The following is a 7028-nucleotide window of genomic DNA, read 5'->3' as shown; positions in this document are numbered from 1 at the left end:
ACTATTGTTACTACAGACATTTAGTGAACTAAGGATATGAAACTTAAATGGGTTACATGGCCTTTCCTGTGTCAAATGGCCGTCAAGTGGTAGTGCCAAGGTTCACTTAAAAAAAAAAAAAGTGGGGGTGCCTGGATGGCTCAGCTGTTAAACATCTGCCTTTGGCTCAGGTCATGATCCCAGGGTCCTGGAATCGAGCCCCGCATCTGCCTTTGGCTCAGGTCATGATCCCAGGGTCCTGGAATCGAGCCCCGCATCGGGCTCCCTACTTGGCGGGAGGTCTGCTTCTCCCTCTCACACTCCCCTTGCTTGTGTTCCCTCTCTTGCTGTCTCTCTCTGTCAAATAAATAAATAAAATCTTTTTTAAAAAAGTATTCTTTTGTTTACTTATTTATTTAGTCAACATTTATTGAGTACCTATTATGGCACCTTGCCATGGGGAAGGAGGAGAAAGATATCAACTAATGAACACACAAACACATGACTAGAGATTTTAACCCCAATTTCATTGACTGGAAGGTAGTATTTTTTCCCCAAAAGATAAATGTGTGCTGCAGTAAGAGTACACAGCATGGATTGTAAGACTTCTGGATTTCAGATGATAAAATGTCAAGGGTCTTAAGATGGATGGGTCTTAAGATGGATGAAATGGGGTAAAAAGTGGTGAAGAGAAACTCCATGGAGACCTCAGACTGACAGACTCACGCTTGGCCTTCCATTACTTATCTGGCTGTAGAAGCTGAGCCTCCAAGGTTTGGGATATCTTGCCTTAAGCTCTGCAGCAAGCATGTGACAGAGCCAGCAGAGCGTGGTGCACAACCACAGAGCCAGCCTCTGCAGCCCGCTGGGGGGTCTGACTGAGCTGTCCCCAACCATGCCCCACCCAGCTTTCTGAAACTCCCCCACAGTGGCTCCAGAGGGCTGTGAAGTTGCTACTGACCACCACCCAAACCAAAAGCAGCTCTAGCTTCTCTCTACCACAGCAGGGGGAGGAATGTGGCTCCAACTTCAGCTGAGACCCAAAAGCCTGCTGCCTCCTTTGCAGTAGGGGTACCATAACTTCATGACTTATTTTTTGAGGTGCAATTCATATAACATAAAATTAACAATTTTAAACTGGACAATTTGGTGGCATTTAATAAACTCACAATGTTGCACACCCATCACCATTTATCTAGTTCCAAAACATTTCAATCACCTCCAAAGGAGACCCTACACCTATTAAGCATACTCATTAAATCCTCCCTGTCCCCAGGCCTTGGCCACCACTAATCTTCTTTTGTCTCTATGGATTTACCAATTCTGGATATTTCATATAAGTGGAAGCATACAACATGTTGCCTTTTGTGTCTGGCTTCTTTCATTTAGCATAATGTGCTTGCTGTTCCTCCATGTTGTAGCATGTACCAGTATTCCATTCCTTTTTATGCCTGAATAGTATTCTTTCACTTACTCCATCTCATAATGAATATTTGGGTCATTTCCACCTTTTAGCTATTGTGACCAGTGCTATATTCGTATACAAGTATTTGTTTGAATACTTGTTGTCAATTCTTTGGATTATATACCTAGGAGAGGAATTGCTGGGTCATACAATAGTTCTAAGTTTAACTTTTTGAGGAACTGTCAAACTGCTTTCCACAGTAGCTGCACCATTAAATATTCCCACAACAATATACAAGGGTTCCAATATCTCCATATGCTTGATAACACTTGTTATTTTCTGGGTTGTTTTTTTTTTTTTTTTTTTAGAAGTCATCCTAGTGGGTATAAAGTGGTATCTAATTGTGGGTTTCATCAGCATCTCCTTAATGACTACAGATGTTCAGCATCATTTCATGTGTTTATTGGTCATTCCCATATTTCCTTAGGAGAAATGCCTATTCAAGTCCTTTGCTCATTTTTAAATTGTTTTTCTTTTTGTTGTTAAGTTGTAAGAGTTCTTTGTATATTATGGATATTAGACCTTTATCAAACATATGATTTATAAATATTTTCTCTCATTCTATGTGCTGTCATTTCACTTTCTTGGAAGTGTCCTCTGACGCACTTTAATTTTGATTGAGTTTGTTTTTCCCTATGGTGTAAGTTAGGGCTCTAAATTCATTCTTTTTCATGTGGATATCGAATTGTCCTAACACCATTTGTTAAAGAATCTATTCTTTACCAATTGAATGATCTAGGATCCTTGTCAAAAATCAATTGACTATAGGTTTATTTCTAGATTCTCAGTTCTATTCCATGAAATATATGTCTGTCTTTACATCAGTTCTACACTATTTTTATTACTGTAGCTTTGTAGTGTGTTTTGAAAATGAGAACTATGAGTACTCCAACTTTGTTCTTCTTTTTCAAAATTATTTTAATCTGTTTTAAGCTTGTATCTGGGGTCCCTGGCAATTCCATACACATTTATGGATCAGCTTTCCTATTTCTACCAAAAAAAATAAAATAAAATAAAGGCCACTGGGATTTTCATGGGGACTGTATTGTATATGTAGATCATTTTGGGTCCTACTGTTACCTTGACAATATTAAGTCTTCTAATTCATGAACACAGGATGTCTTTCCATTCATTTAGTCTTTAATTCCAGCAATGTTTCATAATTTTCAGTGCACAATTATTGCACATATTTGGTTAAATTTATTCCTATTTTATCCTTTTTGATGCTACTGAAAACTGAATTGTTTTCTTAATTTTTTTTGGACTGTTCATTGCTAATGTATAGAAATACAACTGATTTTGGTGTGTTGGTCTTTTATCCTGCAGCTTCACTAAAATTGTTTTTCAATCCTAATTGTTTTTTAGTGGATTCTTTAGGATTTTCTGTGTATAAGATCATGATATCTGCAAAGAAGGATAGTTTTACTTATTTCTTTCTAATTTGGGTGTCTCATTTTTTTTTTCTTGTCTAATTTCTCAGGTTAAAACTTTCAGGACAATGTTGCTTGTAAAACTTTGAATAGAAGAAACAAAAGCAGGCATTCTTTTCTTGTGCCTGATATTAGCAGGAAATCTCTTTCACCATTGATTATGATGCTAGCCTATAGTTTTTTCAGAAGTGTCCTTAATCAGATTGAAGAAGTTCTGTTCATTCCTACTTTGTTGAATTTTTTTATCATGAAAGAGTGTTGGATTTTCCCAAATTCTTTTTCTGCATTGACATAATGGTATGTTTCTTCCTTCATTTTATTAATATATTACATTGATTGACTTTATATGTCAAACCCCTTGCATTCCTGGGATAAATTTCACTTGATCATGGTGTGTGATTATTTTAACATTCTGCTGGGTTTGGTTTGCAAAGACTTTGTTGAGGATTTTTTTTTCCATGTATATTCACAAGGGGTATTTGTCTGTAGTTTTCTTTTCTTGTAATGTCTTTGGCCAATTTTGGTATCAAGGTAATGTTGGCCCATTGAATGAGTTAGGAAGTGTTCAATATTCTATTTCTTAGGAAAGCTAGAGAAGGACTGGTGCTAATTGTTCTTTAAATATTTGATGAAAGTCACTAGTGAAGCCATCTGGTCCTGGACTTTTCTTTGTCAGGACGTTTTTGACGACTGATTCAATCTCTTTACTTGTTACAAGTCTGTTCACATTTCCTATTTTTTTTCCTTTGTGTGTTTCTAAGGAATTTATCTAGTTTTCTCTTATGATGCCTGTTATTCCTTTAAAGTTGCTAGTGATGTCTCATTATGCTGTGTTTAAGTCATCTTTCTCTTGATCAAGAGTTCGCTTGGCTGCTGTAAACCTGTGACTACTTTCTAGAGTTCCCACAAAGTCAATTCTGACGCTATAGCATCTTTCTGGTGTTTCTGTTTAGGGATGGGCTCTCGGAGTTTTCAACCCTGCTACGTGCACTGATGTCACTTCTATTTTTTTGTTTTCTATTAGAGTATAATGGCTAACTGCCTCTGATGCGCCAAGGTCCTTCCCCCGTACACCCCGCCTGACTGGGATTCAGTGCCCCACTACTGGCCTTCCCACCAACTGGGTATCTGTCCCCCACCATTTCTCTGAATATATCTAGCTCTGATACTAAACTATGCCCCTTCAAATGTTTTCCACCTCTGGATCGTAGGAGCTCACTCTTCTTTGCTCCACTCGCGCTCACACACAGACACACGCACACACACAGACAGATTCACTCTCCTACCCTTAGCCAGTAGGCTCCGCTGTGGCGTGGGCGCCTCAGGAACAGCCCTGGCGCCTACTCGGAAGCGCCGGGGCCTCTGGCCAGGCGGCGCTTCCCTCCGAGGCCCGATGCTGCCGGGAGCCCGCGGAGGCTCCACGTGCGCGTCTCCCCGCACGCCGAGCGCGCGCACGCCCGCGCGCCCACGCCCGCGAGCCCGCCCGCGCCTTCGCGGAGGGACCTGGGAGTGAAGCGCCGGACTGGGCCTGGGTCGCACAGGTGGGCCTGGGTCGCACAGGCGCGCCTGAGAAACGCGAGGTCGACTTTTCACGGTTAGAAAAGGAAGAGAGGGAGAAAGAGAGGAGGGTGCGAGAAAGGGAGAGGAAGAAGCTAGAGCGAGGCGCGACTGCAGTGGGCGGGCGGGTAGGGAATAACGATAAAACATAGAAAAGGCAGTGCCGGACTGCAGCATTTTTAAGCTTGGGTTGGAGCGCAGCGTGGCTCCGGCGAACGGGGAACCGGGAAACGGTCCTGGACGCGGCCACGCCTCTGAGACCTAAAGCGGCCGTGAGCCTCTCTGGTCCCCGCGCACCCCCAGGCGGCCGGGTGGGAAGGGCTGGCTCCCCACCTCGTGCACCTCCTTTCAGGTCTCACAGACCTGGTTTAAGCAATAACACTCAATAAGCAAATAAACATATTTTTAAATGAATACTTCATTATTATAAGCCACCTTTTTTCCTACTCGTGTTTTTCTTTGAATTGTCTTGCGACAGTTTTCTGAATTCTCAGTTGTCTTTTCATCAAATAGCGGACACGATACTTTGGTGTTGCCACAGCCCTATCTGTAGATAATTTGGTCTCAGAAAACTGTTTCTCCAGTTTTGCAGCCAAGGAACAAATCTGAGAAAATCGCTCTTAAACGTTTTCTGTCTATGGACTACTCTTCGAGATTAAGTTATCTTTAAAGTTTTTCTGAACATATTGCGAATAAGCAATCCTTAACCTCTGCCTCCATTTAGATGGATTATGTAGCTGCCCCAGATCGTACCTGCACTCCTATTTACTAGAAAAATGCATGTGAGATCTGAAGGAGAGATAGAGTGAGGAGTTCTAACTGTAAGTAAATTTCCCATTTACTAATTCATTCCAGAAATAATCATTGAGCACCCCTTGTATGCCAGACATTGTGTTAGGCAATAGGGGTAAAGGGCTCATCATCTCAAAGGAAAGATTAAAAACAGAACAGGAGGTACCTGTGGTGGTCATAAATCTTCCCATATTCTGTTCTAGTTCTCTCCTGAGAGTCTTTCCTCCCCATAGCAGTGGAAAAAAATTATTAACAGACTAAAACTATACCTGTTCCCCAACCAAGCCGAGCCTTCTTGATTTAAAGATTGCCAAAAATAATTCTTAATGAGTAAGGGAACAAATCCGCATATTCTACCCAGAAAAAGCTAATGATAGTATTTTTTCTTTTTCTTTCTTTTTTAATATTTTATTTATTTATTTGTCAGAGAGAGCGAGAAAGAAAGGGGACAAGTAGGAGCGGCAGGCAGAGGGAGAAGAGCCCAAGCGGGACTTGATCCCAGTCCCCTGGGATCATGACTTGAGCCCAAAGCCGACACATAACCAACTGAGTCAACCAGGCGCCCAGTATTTTTTCTTTATTGGACATGAGGAGAAATAAAGACAGAAATCGTGTTCCTCTCATTATAAATCATTTAATGGACTGATTTTTGTTGTTGTCACTGACTTAGGTGTGAAAACTGTTGTTACAGATGATATATGAAGTTAGTAACCCAGGAAGTAAATCTCAGAATCATTCTAACTACTAACTTCTAAGTAACCAAGTCTGAGAAATTGCTATACGATTTTAAAGCTATTTTAACATGTAAAAAGTTTTTATTAGTTGCCATACTCTCAAGCTTTAGGTAGGAACAGTAAGGGAAAATAAAATTTGGCCTTAACATCAAGTAATCTATATAGAAGGGAAACTGAGAAAACTACTTTGCAGAAAAGCTAAACAATAATCAAATAAAATGTTTTCTTAAGGACCCTTGAGATGAGATTGATGAAAGGAGGGAAGAGAGAAATGGGGAGACAGTGTATCTCTTTTTGCCAGGGAAAGTACCTCAAAATAAATAGTTCTGAGAAAGGGGCAGTTGTCCACTGGGTCCACCATTGAACCAAAGGTGGATACTTCCAGAAATTACAATCAGAAAGTGACCCAGGGTTGTGAGGGGCCAGTCAGCCCGAAAGCAGAGTTTTCTGCTATAAGAAAGAGCAGAATTAATAATTTCCATGCCCATCCTAAGTGAAATAGATCAATCATGTATAAAGTAAAAGAAAGAGAAGGAAATTGATTTCACAGTTTCCACTGGAACGTCGCACTGTTCCAGGAAATGGGTCCTGTGTTACCAACCCCTGGGCAAGGCTAAAAATAACTAAGTTTGCCTATATGCAAGTTAGATCAATTTTCCTTTTCCTTTTCATTCTTTTCCTCCTGTGCAAAGTGTTTTCATAATGTCGGAAAGAGTGTGCATAATATTGCTGAGGGGGGTAAATTTATATAACATCCACAGAGAAAAATTCACACTATTGATGAAAAATTTTAAGGGTCATCTCTTTGACTCAGTGATTCAACCTCTAGAAATTAGTCTGCAGACACATTTGCATATGTGCAAAATGGCCCATGTGTAAGAACAGTAACTGTAGCTTTGTAATAACAAAAGATACAAACAATTTTAATGGCCATAAATGGAGAGGAATTAATGAAATTATGAGCCTTCCCTAAAATTAATAATATATAGCTACTAAACAATGCAGCAGATCAAGGAAAAATGTAGTGATTTTCAAGACACGTGGTTGAGTAAAAAAAGTGGTACAGGATAA

General features: G+C 40.3%; 1 long non-coding RNA gene across 1 annotated transcript; it reads left to right on the top strand.

Annotated features, from left to right (window-relative positions):
* Positions 1–4166: 4166 nt before the first annotated feature.
* LOC109489247 lies at positions 4167–5692 on the top strand. Its single transcript, XR_002142193.2, has 3 exons — positions 4167–4415; positions 5156–5252; positions 5651–5692. It is a non-coding gene; the product is annotated as an uncharacterized LOC109489247 (long non-coding RNA).
* Positions 5693–7028: the final 1336 nt, after the last annotated feature.

Source organism: Ailuropoda melanoleuca, chromosome 7 (genome assembly GCF_002007445.2).
Source record: "Ailuropoda melanoleuca isolate Jingjing chromosome 7, ASM200744v2, whole genome shotgun sequence".
NCBI lineage: Eukaryota > Metazoa > Chordata > Mammalia > Carnivora > Ursidae > Ailuropoda > Ailuropoda melanoleuca.
The sequence above is the reverse complement of the archived record's forward strand: the minus strand, read 5'-3'. Positions and strand labels throughout refer to the sequence as shown.